Source organism: Mauremys reevesii, linkage group 9 (genome assembly GCF_016161935.1).
Source record: "Mauremys reevesii isolate NIE-2019 linkage group 9, ASM1616193v1, whole genome shotgun sequence".
Taxonomy (NCBI): domain Eukaryota; kingdom Metazoa; phylum Chordata; order Testudines; family Geoemydidae; genus Mauremys; species Mauremys reevesii.
This window is the reverse complement of record NC_052631.1, coordinates 49423616-49441170: the sequence shown is the minus strand read 5'-3', so window position 1 is coordinate 49441170 and position 17555 is coordinate 49423616. Positions and strand designations below refer to the sequence as shown.

Here is a 17555-nt window from a genome sequence, read left to right as displayed (position 1 = left end):
ATGGATCCCGCGCTGTTGACCAGTATGCTGCTCACACTGACCAACACGTCATGAGTGGCAATGGAGTTATTCCTTAAACTTCAAAGGCAAGAGGAGTGCGACATTGATCTCGCCACGCATACTAGCTACGACATGAGATTGCTTCTGGCATTCACGGAGGTGCTGACCACAGTGGAATGCCACTTTTGCAATCGGGAAACAAGCACTGAGTGATGGGATTACATCATGATGCATGTCTGGGATGCAAGCAGTGGCTGCAGAACTTTCAGATGAGGAAAGGCTCATTCATGGGACTGTGTGATGAGCTTGCCCCAGCCCTGCGGCACAAGGACACGAGAATGAGAGTTGCCCTGCCATTGGAGAAGCATGTGTCGATTGCACTGTGGAAGCTGGCTACTCCAGACTGCTACCGATCGGTCGCTAATCAGTTCAGAGTGGGAAAGTCAACCTTTGGAGTCATGTTGATGGAAGTGTGCAGGGCCATTAATCGCATCCTGCTCCGAAAGACCGTGACTCTGGGCAACATGCGTAACATTGTGGATGGCTTTGCACAAATGCGCTTCCCTAACTGCAGAGGGGCAATCGATGGCACGCACATTCCAATTCTGGCACCAGACCACCTAGCCACCGAGTAATTAATCGCAAGGGGTATTTCTCAATGGTTCTCCAGGCGCTTGTGAATGACCATGGGCATTACACAGACATTAATGCAGGCTGGTCCGGAAAGGTGCATGATGCATGCATCTTTCGGAACACTGGCCTGTTCAAGAAGCTCTAAGCAGGGACTTTCTTCCCTGACCAGAAGATCACCGTAGGGGAAGTTGAAATGCCCATTGTGATCCTGAGAGACCCCGTCTACCCCTTAATGCCATGGCTTATGAAGCCATACATGTGGCAACTTGACAGCAGCAAGGAGCAGTTCTACAACAGGCTGATCAAGTGCATAATGACTGTGGTGTGTGCATTTGGCTGTTTAAAAGCCTGCTGGCGATGCCTGTATGGGAAGCTGGACATGGCCGATGACAATATTCCTATGCTTATAGCCACGTGATGTACGCTCCATAATATTTGTGAAGGGAAGGGTGAAAGCTTCACTCAAGGCTGGATCGCAGAGGTTCAGCACCTGGAGGCTGAGTTTGAACAGCCAGAGACCAGGGCTATTAGATGGGCTCAGCACAGGGTCATAAGGATCAGGGATGCTTTGAGGCAGCAATTTGAAGCTGAAAGCCACTAATATTTGTTGCTATGCTCGGGATTGCAGTGTTTGTAATGCTAGGAGGTAATTGGTGCACATGATGCAAGAAGGGACGTTTACATAATTGTATGTTGCTTTGCAGTGCTCTTTTTTGCTTTCACTTGATAGAATAAAGATGTCTTTCAATAAAAAAATTGTGTTTGTTTGAAAGCAAACAACCAGAGGAGAGAGTCAAATGAAAAAAATCAGCAGCAGGGAGGGTGATGACAGAAGGGAAGGTCTCAAGAGGAGGAGGGGTCCCTGGACGGCAACAGATTTATGTATGTCCAGGGATCACAACCAACCTTCTCCTTTGGAGTACAAAGCAATGGGTGCTGTACTTCAGCAGGGCCAAACGGCAGAGGGATGGGTGTTGAGTGCAGTGGGTAGTGGGACTCCACATTGCTGGACTGTGAGGAGGGAGGAGTGGAATGCTGTGGGTAGAGAGTGGAGCCAGGAGGTTGATAACAATGTGCTGGTGGTGTGCGTTGTGGGGGTGGGGGGCAGGAAAAGTGCATAGGAAAGAGTTTTGCGACAGAGGCTGCAGGGGAGGGTGGGCGCAGAGCTACTTGGTTTGAAGAGCTAGTATCGCCTGGAGTGTGTCCGCTTGGTGCTCCATAACTGTTAAGAGCCACTCCGTGGCTTCTTTCTGGTGTGCCACATGCTCCTTTTGGTCCCTCTTCTTGCTGTTCCACCACTCCTTTCATTCTTTTTCTCGGTGGCGGAGTGCATCATAACCTGACGCATAAAGTCCTCCTTAGCTCTTCTTGGAACTTTCTAATTCTGCGCAGCCGTTCTGCCATCGAAAACAAAGAGGGAGACTGGGCTCCCAAGGTCATCTCTGTGAAGTTTAAATGCAACATTTTACAGAAGCAGTATTGTTTGCAACACAGACAACACTGTTTCAGTGCTTTAAAACACAGCCAGTACTCACACACCTGTCACTAACTGGCTGACCTCAGGCAACAGTGTACCAGTAACACAGATGCAGGTGAGCAACCGTTTTCATGTTCTCTCCGCAGGTACTAGTGCAGAGAGTGGAGTGGATGATACATCTGAGGGAACAGAGCAGAAGGAGACTCCACTGATTGGAAGGCATGAGATGCACTGTCCTAGGGATGGGGGTTCCACGACCACCACTCCCAAGAGGAGGAGGAGGAGAGTGGTAGTGGTCGGGGACTCTCTCCTCAGGGGGACTGAGTCATCTATCTGCCGCCCTGACCGGGAAAACCGAGAGGTGTGCTGCTTGCCAGGGGCTAGGATTCACGATGTGACGGAGAGACTGCCAAGACTCATCAAGCCCACGGATCGCTACCCCTTCCTGCTTCTCCATGTGGGCACCAATGATGCTGCCAAGAATGACCTTGAGCGTATCACTGCAGACTACGTGGCTCTGGGAAGAAGGATAAAGGAGTTTGAGGCGCAAGTGGTGTTCTCGTCTATCCTCCCAGTGGCAGGAAAAGGCCAGGGTAGAGACCGTCAAATCGTGGAAATCAACGAATGGCTACGCAGATGGTGTCGGAGAGAAGGGTTTGGATTCTTTGATAATGGGATGGTCTTCCAAGAAGAAGGACTGCTAGGCAGAGACGGGCTCCACCTCACGAAGAGAGGGAAGAGCATCTTTGCAAGCAGGCTGGCTAACCTAGTGAGGAGGGCTTTAAACTAGGTTCACCGGGGGAAGGAGACCAAAGCCCCGAGGTAAGTGGGGAAGTGGGATACCAGGAGGAAGCACAAGCAGGAGACTGCAAGAGGGGAGGACTCCTGTCTCAGACCGAGAAAGTGGGACAATCAGCAAGTTATCTTAAGTGCCTATACACAAATGCAAGAAGCCTGGGGAACAAGCAGGGAGAACTAGAAGTCCTGGCACAGTCAGGGAATTATGATGTAATTGGAATAACAGAGACTTGGTGGGATAACTCACATGATTGGAGTACTGTCATGGATGGATATAAACTGTTCAGGAAGGACAGGCAGGGCAGAAAAGGTGGGGGAGTTGCGTTGTATGTAAGTGAGCAGTATGACTGCTCAGAGCTCCAGTATGAAACTGCAGAAAAACCTGAGTGTCTCTGGATTAAATTTAGAAGTATGAACAGCAAGGGTAATGTCGTGGTGGGAGTCTGCTACAGACCACCGGACCAGGGGGATGAGGTGGACGAGGCTTTCTTCCAGCAACTAACAGAAGTTGCTAGATCACAGGCCCTGGTTCTCATGGGTGACTTTAATCACCCCGATATCTGCTGGGAGAGCAATACAGCAGTGCACAGACAATCTAGGAAGTTTCTGGATAGTGTAGGGGACAATTTCCTGGTGCAAGTGCTGGAGGAACCAACTAAGGGAAAAGCTCTTCTTGACCTGCTGCTCACAAACAGGGAAGAAATAGTAGAGGAAGCAATAGTGGATGGGAACCTGGGAGGCAGTGACCATGAGATGGTCGAGTTCAGGATCCTGACACAAGGAAAAAAGGAAAGCAGTAGAACAGAGACCCTGGACTTCAGAAAAGCAGACTTCGAATCCCTCAGGGAACTGATGGGCAAGGTCCCCTGGGAGAATAACATGATGGGGAAAGGAGTCGAGGAAAGCTGGCTGTATTTTAAAGAAACCTTATTGAGGTTGCAGGAACAAACCATCCCGATGTGTAGGAAGAAAAGTAAATATGGCAGGCGACCAGCTTGGCTTAATAGTGAAATCCTTGCTCGTCTTAAACACAAAAAAACAGCTTACAAGAAGTGGAAGATTGGACAAATAACCAGGGAGGAGTATAAAAGTATTGCTCAGGCATGCAGGTGTGAAATTAGGAAGGCCAAATCACACTTGGAGTTGCAGCTAGCCAGAGATGTTAGGAGTAACAAGAAGAGTTTCTTTAGGTATGTTAGCAACAGGAAGAAAGTCAAGGAAAGTGTGGGCCCCTTGCTGAATGAGGGAGGGAACCTAGTGACAGAGGATGTGGAGAAAGCTAGTGTACTCAATGCTTTTTTTGCCTCTGTCTTCATAGACAAGGCCAGCTCCCAGACAGCTGCACTCTGCAGCACGGTATGGGGAGGAGGTGACCAGCTCTCTGTGGAGAAAGAAGTAGTTCGGGGCTATTTAGGAAAGCTGGACGAGCACAAGTCCATGGGGCCGGATGCGCTGCATCCGAGGGTGCTAAAGGAGTTGGCCGATGAGATTGCAGAGCCATTGGCCATTATCTTTGAAAAATCATGGCGATCAGGGGAGGTCCCGGATGACTGGAAAAAGGCTAATGTAGTGCCCATCTTTAAAAAAGGGAAGAAGGAAGATCCAGGGAACTACAGGACAGTCAGCCTCACCTCAGTCCCTGGAAAAATCATGAAGCAGGTCCTCAGAATCAATTCTGAAGCACTTAGAAGAGAGGAAAGTGATCAGCAAAAGTCAGCATGGATTCACCAAGGCAAGTCATGCTTGACTAACCTAATTGCCTTCTATGATGAGATAACTGGCTCTGTGGATGAGGAAAGCAGTGGACGTCTTATTCCTTGACTTTAGCAAAGCTTTTGATACGGTCTCCCACAGTATTCTTGCTAGCAAGTTAAAGAAGTATGGGCTGGATGAATGGACGGTAAGGTGGATAGAAAACTGGCTAGATCGTCAGGCTCAATGGGTAGTGATCAATGGCTCCATGTCTAGTTGGCAGCCCGTATCAAGCGGAGTGCCCCAAGGGTCGGTCCTGGGGCCTGTTTTGTTCAATATCTTCATTAATGATCTGGAGGATGGCGTGGACTGCACCCTCAGCAAGTTTGCAGATGACAGTAAACTGGAAGGAGTGGTAGATACGCTGGAGGGTAGGGATAGGATACAGAGGGACTTAGACAAATTAGAGGATTGGGCAATAAAGAAATCTGTGAGGTTCAACAAGGACAAGTGCAGAGTCCTGCACTTAGGACAGAAGAATCCCATGCACTGCTACAGACTAGGGACCGAATGGCTGGGCAGCAGTTCTGCAGAAAAGGACCTAGGGGTTATGGTGGACGAAAAGCTGAATATGAGTCAACAGTGTGCCCTTGTTGCCAAGAAGGCTAATGGCATTTTGGGTTGTATAAGTAGGGGCATTTCCAGCAGATCGAGGGATGTGATCATTCCCCTCTACTCAGCACTGGTGAGGCCTCATTTGAAGTACTGTGTCCAGTTTTGGGCCCCACACTACAAGAAGGATGTGGACAAATTGGAGAGAGTCCAGCGGAGGGCAACAAAAATGATTAGGGGGCTGGAGCACATGACTTATGAGGAGAGGCTGAGGGAACTGGGATTGTTTAGTCTGCAGAAGAGAAGAATGAGGGGGGATTTGATAGCTGCTTTCAACTACCTGAAAGGAGGTTCCAAAGAGGATGGATCTAGACTGTTCTCAGTGGTAGAAGATGACAGAACAAGGAGTAATGGTCTCAAGTTGCAGAGGGGGAGGTTTAGGTTGGACATTAGGAAAAACTTTTTCACTAGTAGGGTGGTGAAGAACTGGAATGGGTTACCTAGGGAGGTAGTGGAATCTCCTTCCTTAGAGGTTTTTAAGGTCAGGCTTGACAAAGCCCTGGCTGGGATGATTTAGTTGGGTTTGGTCCTGCTTTGAGCAGGGGGTTGGACTAGATGACCTCCTGAGGTCCCTTCCAACCCTGAGATTCTATGATTCTATGAAGCACACACGAGCCACAAGACCCCCAAAATGGTGAGTAGCCGCAGGGGCAGGGTAAATCACTGTTCCCGGACCCTGCTGCACACTGGGCACGTGGCTCTTGGGGAGAGCCAGCACAGTAGGTGGGGCCTGATAATCATTCTTGTCCTCACACTTTCCACAGGAGGTGATCATTATGGAAGACATCTCACTGCTGAGGGTGAGCAGGGAATCAAGGGATGGTCTTCCCCAAGCCTGTGGCTTCCGCCCTGGCACCTATGCGGCTCAGGGCCACCCAGAGGGATTCAGGGGGCCTGGGGCAAAGCAATTTTGGGGGCCCCTTCCATAAAAAAAAGTTGCAATATATAGACTACTATATTCTCGTGGGGGCTCCTGCAGGGCCTGGGGCAAATTGCCCCACTTGCCCCTCCCTCTGGGCAGCCCTGATGCGGCTTGCCTGTGTGCAGCAATGGTTCCACCACCCGTTGTGGCGCGGGAAAGTTACAGTTAATGGGGCAAGAAACAAAGCAGCTCTGTTGAGGAACCTGCGGCAGCGGATTGCCCAGTATCTCCACGAGAGTTTCCTGGAGATCTCTGAGGGAGATTCCCATGAAGTGAAGGAGTGTATCAACAGCCTGTTCCGCTGCTCAGGCTAGGCATGAGGTGGGAGACAAGCCTGCTTTCTGCAACCCTCCTGCCCCCAAAAACTCGCTTCAGCAATTTCCAAAATCACATCCACTTACTAGGGGTCTCCTCTCCTGTTTGCGCTTTGCCAAGCTCTGACTGCTGTGACTGGCTAGACTTCTCCAGGGTAGAAAAGAGCTCCTGACTGCATGCATCTCTGGCCTCTGAGTCATCCTCTGCCTCAGGGTCCCGCTCCCCCTCTTCATCCAAGATTGCCTCCTCCTGGCTTGGTCCACTCTTGACTGGCATACAAGCCAACAGGGTCCTTCGCAGTGGAGATGGGGTCACCACCGAATATTGTGTCCAGCTCTTTGTAGAACCGGCAGCTCGTGGGTGCAGCACTGGAGTGGTGGTTTGCCTCCCGTGCCTTGTGGTAGGCCTTCTGCAGCTCCTTCACTTTGACCCTCCACTGCAATGTGTCCTGGTCATGGTCCCTCTCTATCATGCATCTGGAAATCTGTTCGAAGGTATCATCATTCCAACTGCTGGAGCGCTGCTGTGACTGCTCTGCCTCCTCTCCCCAAATGCCCATGAGGTCCAGCAGCTTGGCATTGCTCCAAGCGGGGGATCACCTGGTGCGTGGAGCAGGCATGGCCACCTGGAAAGATGTGTTGAGACCACTGCACGCATTACCGACCGCTATGCCTACCTTCATGCCTCCAGCTTCCATCCCGGGCACACCACAAGATCCATTGTCTACAGCCAAGCACTGAGGTACAACCGCATCTGCTCTAACCCCACAGACAGAGACCAACACCTACAAAATCTCCACCAAGCATTCTCAAAACTACAGTACCCGCACGAGGAAATAAGGAGACAGATCAACAGAGCCAGACGTGTACCCAGAAGCCTCCTACTGCAAGACAAACCCAAGAAAGAAACCAACAGGACTCCACTGGCCATCACATACAGTCCCCAGCTAAAACCCCTCCAGCGCATCATCAGGGATCTACAACCCATCCTGGAGAATGATCCCACACTTTCACAGGCCTTGGGTGGCAGGCCAGTCCTCGCCCACAGACAACCTGCCAACCTGAAGCATATTCTCACCAGCAACTGCACACCGCACCATAGTAACTCTAGCTCAGGAACCAACCCATGCAACAAACCTCGATGCCAACTCTGCCCACATATCTACACCAGTAACACCATCACAGGACCTAACCAGATCAGCCACACCATCACCGGTTCATTCACCTGCACGTCCACCAATGTAATATATGCCATCATATGCCAGCAATGCCCCTCTGCTATGTACATCGGCCAAACTGGACAGTCTCTAAGGAAAAGGATAAATGGACACAAATCAGATATTAGGAATGGCAATACACAAAAACCTGTAGGAGAACACTTCAACCTCCCTGGCCACACAATAGCAGATCTTAAGGTGGCCATCCTGCAGCAAAAAAACTTCAGGACCAGACTTCAAAGAGAAACTGCTGAGCTCCAGTTCATCTGCAAATTTGACACCATCAGCTCAGGATTAAACAAAGACTGTGAATGGCTTGCCAATTACAGAACCAGTTTCTCCTCCCTTGGTTTTCACACCTCAACTGCTAGAACAGGGCCTCATCTTCCCTGATTGAACTAACCTCGTTATCTCTAGCTTGCTTCTTGCTTGCATATATAAACCTGCCCCTGGAAATTTCCACCACTTGCATCTGAAGAAGTGGGCATTCACCCACGAAAGCTCATGCTGCAGAACGTCTGTTAGTCTATAAGGTGCCACAGGATTCTTTGTTGCTTTTACAGATCCAGACTAACACGGCTACCCCTCTGATACTTGGATTACGTGGAATTTTAGAAAGGTCTGTAACAAAGTATTTTAAATATAGAAAGCTACATTGATATTTATCTAATAATGTCAAGAATCTGAATGAAAAAGAAAAGTTGTTAATCAACGGAAAGAACAGGTGACTACAGTACACCACACCCTTAAATGTCTCAAGAGGGAAAATGGAGTATATAAATCAAGCTTTATTTTCCTGCTCCACAAAATGTAAATCCACAGAGATGAAACAAAAATACAAAAGCAAGACTAATGTTAAATTAAATAAAAGCATTATAATAATAAGGAACAAATGATGGATAATTTCAGTATAGTTCTAAATACAGTTAAAAGACAGCCCAGGCATATAGAAAATTAAGAGCAGTAGACTGTAAACAATGGAGGATATAAATGCTGGAAAGTGGCAACATGCCATTAGAATTTTTTTACATAAAAATCAATGTTTTTCTATAACAGATTTTAAACATTCAGTCCAGAACTGGTCTGACTCTTGGTTAAGAACCACAGGCATCCTACAGCAGAGCAGATATCAGGGTCTTCATCATTTGTACCGGCATGTCAGTTAAACCTGCTCCCTAGTCTACCAATGCTTCTGTTTTATGGTTTACCCTTTACTTTACACATGCCTCTTTTAGGCCTCATTCCAGCAAGGTGCTGAGAATCTCCAATGCCCATTCAAGCTAGTGGGAGTTAAGGGTACTCACATACACACACAGGATTGAGTTATGAACAAATGCATATACTTTATTAAGATATTTAATAAATATAAATTTGTTTACAATGCGAGTATACAGTAAACAATGTCATGAACTAACATTTGGGTTAATTCCAAGCTCTACAGACTGGAACAAAAACAAAAAAAAACCCACAGCATTCTATAGAGGCCAATGCAACACACTTGCTGACTGATTGCATTTTTTTTTTAATTCCCTTTTGGAATTAAAAGAAATTCTTTCACTCTAGCATTTCTTGTCCTAATAAAATATCTTCAGAACTGTTATTACGGTCTGGGTTAAAATACAGTCCCCTGAAAACATGACTTAAAGGAATGGGAAATCAAAAGAGTCACATGAGACAAATAATCTTTGGTGAAATCCTGGCCCTACTGAAGTCAATGGGGTTGCTGCCAATGACTTCAAACAGGGCTATGATTTCTCCTGTGTTCAGTTTTAGATCCCTTAATGATTCTTTCTAACAAGACTATGAACGTAATTTCATATTCACAATACCACACCCAGTTCCAAACAAAATATTCTATGTAAAAAGAAATACTTACAATACAGGGACAGGCTGCATAAACAGTGTGAAACTACCAGCTGCGGTTGATTTCTTCACAGAGTAAACTTTGTCCTCAGCCAGGCTGTCGTGCCTGGATTGGTATAACTTTTGTACGCATTAATTTGGCCTGGGGAGTTTCTATCTAACTGAGCAAGGTGGGAGGGTTTGTTATTTTAACTCCTGGCTGATAACAGCTTATCAGTAACTTCTCAAAGGTCGAGTTCAACACATTTGCAGAGGGAGAGATGCAAAGAAAATACAGAGCACGCCTGTGAATCCCAGAATTCTTTCTTCCCCTTAGGGTGGGTCCTTATGAGTTTCCAGGATCCCCCCGCTTTTCCCCACATTCCAAGACCCTATTCTGCAGAGTCCTTCTGAGAAAGGCAATATGCAGCTCTCTTCAAAGGCAATGAGCCCCACCCTTGAAGATGGCTTTAGCTACCATTAGGAGGAAGCAACATGAAATGCTTCCTTCCAAGGGAGGAGCTTGTTGTGTTTGCTGCAGCTTCTGCCAACCCAGGTACTAAGATGAAATCCTGAACTCTGACCCAGCATGGCAGTGTAACTGTGTCACCACCAGTCTTACAACAGAGTTCCATGCCGGCCTCTTTTTTTTTTTTTTTTTAAAAGGTATGCATTTAGTGCCTGATACAACTCTCACTGAAATTAATGAGAGTCCTTCCACTGATTTCAGTGCGTGCTGGACTAGGTCCTTAAGCAGAGTTCATTATCCACTACATTTTAGGGTGCCTAACTGATGTAAAAGTATTTTTTATCCAGATAAGATTGATGAATAGAAAGGGTCTGCTGAAAATACCTGGATAGGGACACTTGGGTTCTCAGGGATTGTATCTGCAGAACCTACCGTCTCCAGCAGTCCACCCAACTTTGACTTTGTTGATCATTAGGATGTGAACTAAGGCACATCCTCTTGGTGAAGCATTCTGTTGACTTTAGACTATCAGCGGGTTGATGTTCATTTGTTTGCAACAGTACTATATCGTGGACTCTTATTTAGTTTGTGATCCACTATAACCCCCAGATCCTTTTCTGCAGTACTCTTTCCTAGTCAGTTATTTCCCATTTTAAGAACATAAGAATATAAGACTGGCCAGACCAGTAACCCAGTATCCTGTCTTCCGACACTGGCCAAGACCAGATGCTTCAGAGAGAATGAACAAACAGAGGAATTACCAAGAGATCCATCCACTGTCGTCCAGTCCCAGCATCTGGCAGTCAGAGGCTTTGAGACACCCAGAGCAGGCAGTTGCATCCTTGACCATCTTAGCTGATAGCCATTAATGGACATATCCTCCATGAACTTACCTAATTCTTTTTTAAACTCAGATATACTTTTGGCCTTCACAACATCCTCTGGCAACAAGTCCCATAGTTTACCTGTACGTTGCGTGAAGAAGTACTTCCTTTTGTTTGTTTTAAACCTGCTGCCTATTAAATTTAATTGGGTGATCCCTGGTTCGCTATAAGGAATGTTTTCTAATCTTTTCTTCATTCTTGTGAATCTTCTCTGAACCCTCTACAATTTATCAATATCCTTCTTGACTTGTGGACACCAGAACTGGACACAGGATTCCAGCAGCAGTCACTCCAGTGCCAAATACAGACGCAAATTAACCGCTCTACTCCTACTCAAGATTTCTCTGTTTATGCATCCCAGGATTGCATTAGCCCTTTTGCCACAGCATTGAACGAGGCACTCCTGTTCACCATGACCCTAAATCTTTTTCAGAATCATTGATTCCCAGGATAGAGTTGCCCATCCTGGAAGAATGGCCTACATTCTTTTGTTCCTAGATGTATATATTGTTCGCTTGCACCCAGTTTACCAAGCAATTGCTCTGTAATCAGTGACCTATCCTTTTCTTTATTTACCACTCCCCCAATTTGTGTGTCATCTGCAAACTTTATCAGCAATGATTTTTATGTTTTCTTCTAGTTCATTAATAAAAATGTTAATTAGCGTTAGACCAAGGACTAATTCCTGCAGGACCCCACAAGAAACACACCCGCTCAATGATGTTTCCCCATTTACAATTATATTTTGAGACCTATCACTTAGCTAGTGTCATTGTTTTTTGTTTTGTTTTTTGTGGGGATGGAGAAGATTCACGACGCCTTGCTGGAAGCTCAGGATCTGTTTATGGAGCCCTAATACCAAGACATGGCAGCACAGATGGCGGCCACGCTGGTTCAGCAGGAGGAGGAGGGACTCTCTCCACCTGGTATGCTGGGGATGGGGGTGGAGGTTGTTTTTTTAAAATGTACTGACAAGGGCTGATTTGCAGGCTCAGGGCATAGAGGAAGAATTATCTAGGTTTGTATGTTAGTGATTTTTAAAAGGGCTGATATAACTTCATTCAAGGGCACAAATGTTCTTCCCAATCCACAGTCTGCCATGCCCCCCCCCCCCCACACACACACTGTTTTGTTTATTGGGGGATGTCAACACTGCTCTGTGTTTATATTATGGAAGGCAGCTCAAGGAAGTGCACCTTGCACTTGGAGTGAAAAGCAGGGAGGTTTGGGATGGTTCTTACTTCCTGAAAGAATTTGTTCCACAGTTGGGAACCAGACCCTGAAAAAGCTTTCTGCTGCACAGAGGAACACAATGTGCCATTGCACCTGAGGAGCAGAAATATCAACCACAGTCTTTATCCCAGAGCTTTAAGCCCCTTTTAATATCCTGGCTCCAGGCCACTGAATGTCTTGAAAATAAGGACCAAGGCCTTAAACTTGACTCTATTCTACAGGGAATGGGATGGATTTGATGTTCTCATAGTAACCCACGTAGCTGAGGAGATGTGCTGCAGCATTCTATACTAGCTGGAGTTTCCTAAAAGCTGAAGTCTTCATGCTTGGGTATATCACACTGCTGTAGTCAAGATGGGAGGTGACAAAGGCATGAATATCTGAGGTCAGGTAATCATCCATCAGGATGAGACAGAGTTTCCTACCTAATAGAAAGCATTACTTGCAGATATGGCTACATAAAAGCCCCTCACCAGGCCACTCAGTTTAGTTTCTCCATAATCACCCCAGGAGAGAGGGAAAATTGCCATAAAAAAATCAAGGGGAAATTCATTTCACTAAGAAAGGATTCCTTGCAGGAGTTCTGTCAAAGTACAGAGGAGGAAACATCTGCTCTATTCTGTGGAGGCAGAACAACTGGAAAAGAAGCTATTGGTTCAGATATACCCAGCAAGGAAGGTCTGTCACCATGAGTTAAAAATTGTTCAACATAGAAGATCCATAGCAGGATAAATAGATTTATCATTACACCGTGTATTCCTGCCTTGAAGCTCTTCAGCTGATGGGATGAGACAATGTGAAAGAACATGGGCAAAACTAAAAGAACTTAGGAAAAAACACACTGCTGCATAAGGCATCCTTATTTTCTTAAATGACATATTTAAAACACAAGAAGTATATTAGCTTTTAATATACTTGTTAACTGTTCATTTCCTTTTAAAATGCTGCTACAGCACACCAGACAAAACAGTAGGATGAAGACTGTATACCAGCAAACAGAGTTCAAAAGATGGTGCCTCAAATATAGGCTCAACCGGCTTAGAAAGACACTGAAGAATAAGATCACTCTAGGATTGGAAAGAGAAGAGGAGGTGAGTGGAGGCCTGGAGGATGAGCAAGGAGAAGGGTAAGTGCTGCAAGCCACTTGCTGATCAAGAGCAGCATGGCAGGCACACACAAGGAAGGGAAATGCCCACAGAGTACCACAGGAGGAGAATGTATATAGAAATGAGATGGGAAATGAAACAGCATTCAAAGGCTGCTGATGTGCAAAGGCCTGTGACCCAAGTGTGACATGTCATTCCATATCTTTTATGAAAATATGCTTATGAGATGAATATGACATAACAGATATACTCTATGCAAGATATCATTAGAAAGGTTATGATTTACTGAATGTGATTATCCAATTTGTATGCCTGTATCATTTCTCTATCTGAAGATAGGAATATTGACTATGTATCTGTATTTCAACTATGCTACTTTGGGTGACGCCCACTGCTAACACTTCAGGAAGGAGGAGGATCTGGGGAACTACAGGACAGTCAGCCTCACCTCAGTCCCTGGAAAAATCATGAAGCAGGTCCTCAGAATCAATTCTGAAGCACTTAGAAGAGAGGAAAGTGATCAGCAAAAGTCAGCATGGATCCACCAAGGGCAAGTCATGCCTGACTAACCTAACTGCCTTCTATGATGAGATAACTGGCTCTGTGGATGAGGAAAGCAGTGGACGTCTTATTCCTTGACTTTAGCAAAGCTTTTGATACGGTCTCCCACAGTATTCTTGCTAGCAAGTTAAAGAAGTATGGGCTGGATGAATGGACGGTAAGGTGGATAGAAAACTGGCTAGATCGTCAGGCTCAATGGGTAGTGATCAATGGCTCCATGTCTAGTTGGCAGCCCGTATCAAGCGGAGTGCCCCAAGGGTCGGTCCTGGGGCCTGTTTTGTTCAATATCTTCATTAATGATCTGGAGGATGGCGTGGACTGCACCCTCAGCAAGTTTGCAGATGACAGTAAACTGGAAGGAGTGGTAGATACGCTGGAGGGTAGGGATAGGATACAGAGGGACTTAGACAAATTAGAGGATTGGGCAATAAAGAAATCTGTGAGGTTCAACAAGGACAAGTGCAGAGTCCTGCACTTAGGATGGAAGAATCCCACGCACTGCTACAGACTAGGTACCGAATGGCTAGGCAGCAGTTCTGCAGAAAAGGACCTAGGGGTTACAGTGGACAAAAAGCTGGATACGAGTCAGCAGTGTGCCCTTGTTGCCAAGAAGACTAATGGCATTTTGGGCTATATAAGTAGGGGCACTGCCAGCAGATCGAGGGACATGATCATTCCCCTCTATTCGACATTGGTGAGGCCTCATCTGGAGTACTGTGTCCAGTTTTGGGCCCCACACTACAAGAAGGATGTGGAAAAACTGGGAAGAGTCCAGCGGAGGGCAACAAAAATGATTAGGGGACTAGAGCACATGACTTATGAGAAGAGGCTGAGGGAACTGGGATTGTTTAGTCTGGAGAAGAAAAGAATGAGGGGGGATTTGATAGCTGCTTTCAACTACCTGAAAGGGGGTTCCAAAAAGGATCGATCTAGACTGTTCTCAGTGGTAGCAGATGACAGGACAAGAAGTAATGGTCTCAAGTTGCAGTGGGGGAGGTTTAGGCTGGATATTAGGAAAAAACATTTTCACTAGGAGGGTGGTGAAGCACTGGAATGGGTTACCTAGGGAGATGGTGGAATCTCCTTCCTTAGAGGTTTTTAAGATCAGGCTTGACAAAGCCCTGGCTGGGATGATTTAGTTGGGGTTGGTCCTGCTTTGAAAACCGAGCAGGGGGTTGGACTAGATGACCTCCTGAGGTCCCTTCCAACCCTGATATTCTATGATTCAGGTATAACAATGGAAAAGCCAGACAGGGCGGATGACCCATCAGTGAGGACAATGGACTGTGAAATGGACTTGGCCTTCCTGTGGACACTCCATACTGCCACTGACTCATGGACACTGATACTACAGCGTCAGGTAGTCTTGTCACCTGATACTAGAACATTACCTGGAACTTCTTGTAACTTTCCACTGTAAGGGAAGGGGGAGGGTCAAGTCTGGGAAACAAAGGAGTCCCACCTTATGTAAATCCTATTTAAGGGTGGGGAGGAAGGCAAGCAGGACTCCTCCTCTCCATGGCCTGTCTGCCCAAGAAGAAAGATTGCAAAAGCCACCTGAAGGGAAAGCAAGCAGGGAATCCAGACTGAAACATGGGTCTAGTCTGAAAAGGAATATAACTGGAACTCTGAACCACAGAAACTTTGCAACCTGCCTGCAACAATATCTACAGTGAGAAATATTGTTTGTAACCAATTTCTTTAGTGAAACTAGCTTAGTTTGCATGCTTGATTTAATTTGTTTAGTAATCTGCTTTGTTCTGTTTGTTACCCCTTTTACCACTTAAAGCCTGCCTTTTATAGTTAACAAAATTTGTTTAGTTTATTATTAAACCCAATTTCTGTAATTTCTAATGGGGGGGGGCAAGAAGTGTGCACCCCTCTCTCCACACTGAAGGAAGGGGCAAATTTCATAATATATCTTTGGGTCTGCACTCCAAAGGAGGTGGACATCTGAGTGCTGGAGCAAGTCCCTTAAGATGAGTCTTCCCAGAGCTGATCTGCAGGTGGGTGGGTGGGAGAGAGAGAGAGAAGGTTTTAAGAGCCCGGCTCGGCAGAACAGGTTAAAGGGCGCCCAGGCTGGCAGAACAGGTAGACTCAGTGGTATCTCAGCACATCAGGTGGCTTCCCAAGGGGTCCAGCCCATCACACTGAGTTGTTAAAAACAGATGAAAGTAACAAAAGTTCAGTTGACCTGTTATATAAAACTATTGATAAAATAAGTGAAAGATGTAGCCAAAGAAACTAGTACAAACAAAACATGTTTAAACTAAAAGAATAGATTAGGGGTTTCCAGGGATTCTGGTAAAGTCACAAAATTGCTATAGCAACAAATCAAGAAGGCGGTAAAATGACAGGAGAAGGTGGTTACTGCTGGAGCATCTCTGGTGGAAATCTCATGTCCAGGATGACTTACTCCATTATAATTTTGTTCACTCCTCCTTCAGCTCTGCCATCTTCCTAGCTAACAGCTCCTCTTCTCCAACTTAATTGAATCCCATGTCTTCAATCCCAGCCACCTTTTAGCCATCTTTGATTCACTCCTCAAATCCTCCCTCTCTCCTGCCTCCACTTTTTTCTTTGCATAGGCTCTAGCCAATTTCTTTCAAGAGAAAAGTGACTAAATATCACACGATCTTCCTTCCTCGACACACGTACGATTCCCCCTTCTCCTCTTACTTCCTTGTCACACATGCAGAAATTTCTCATCTGCTGTCTTCTTCTAATTCCTCTATTTCCCGCAGTGACCCTATCCCATCTTCTAATCTCCGTTACACCTACTCTCATACCCTCACTCCTCTCCCTAACTGCTCACTCTCCTCATAATACAAGCATGATTTAGTGCAGGGATCGGCAACCTTTCAGAAGTGGCGTGCCGAATCTTCATTTATTCACTCTAATTTACGGTTTCGCGTGCCGGTAATACATGTTAACATTTTTAGAAGGTCTCTTTCTATAAGTCTATAATATATAACTAAACTACTGTTGTATGTAAAGTAAATAAGGCTTTTAAAATGTTTAAGAAGCTTCATTTAAAATTAAATTAAAATGCAGAGCCCCCCAGACCAGTGGCTAGGACCCAGGCAGTGTGAGTGCCACTGAAAATCAGCTCGTGTGCTGTCGTCGGCACCCGTGCCATAGGTTGCCTACCCCTGATTTAGTGTCTCCTATCTTAAAAAATAACCACCACCCTGGACCCCACTTGCCTCTTCAACTACCACCCTATCTCTAGGCTCATTGAATATGTTGTCTACATCGCTGTTTGGAGTTCTGCTTGTACAATCCGTCAAACATGCTTTGCACTCCACTGAAACTGCTCTCGCCAAAATCTCTAATGACCTCTTCATAGACAAAGCTCAGATCCAATACTCCAGTCTCATCCTCTGTGACCTGACAGCCACCTTCACCACCACTGACCACACTCCTCCCCTTGGTTTCCATTAACCTGTCCTCTCCTTGTTTTCCTCATACCTCTTTAATTGCTGCTTCAGCGTGTTCTTCAGAGGATCCTCCTCTTGCCCTCTAACTTTCCGAGGGCGTTCCACAGTGTTCTGTCCTTGATCACCTTCTCTTCTCCCTCTACACCTTATCTCTGGATGTCATTCACAAAACACAAATTCAACTACCATCAGATCTACCTCTCTACTCCTGACTTGTCTCCCATAAAAAATAAAATCTCAGCCTGTTTCTCCAACATCTCCTCATGGATGATTAGCCATCAGCTACGATCAATCT

General features: G+C 46.1%; 1 protein-coding gene across 7 annotated transcripts in view; it reads right to left on the bottom strand.

The window, feature by feature from the left end:
- Positions 1-17555, bottom strand: part of MAP3K13 (mitogen-activated protein kinase kinase kinase 13) — a 144185-nt gene that overhangs the window by 108641 nt on the left and 17989 nt on the right. Inside the window, exon 2 of one of the 7 annotated variants that reach the window (XM_039488926.1) lies at positions 17292-17412. The exons of 5 other annotated variants lie outside the window; for them this stretch is intronic. The gene's annotated coding sequence lies outside the window, so the exon portion shown is untranslated. Of the gene's footprint in view, positions 1-9601; positions 9707-17291; positions 17413-17555 lie in introns of those variants that run through there. One more of the 7 variants, XM_039488927.1, reaches the window with a different exon arrangement.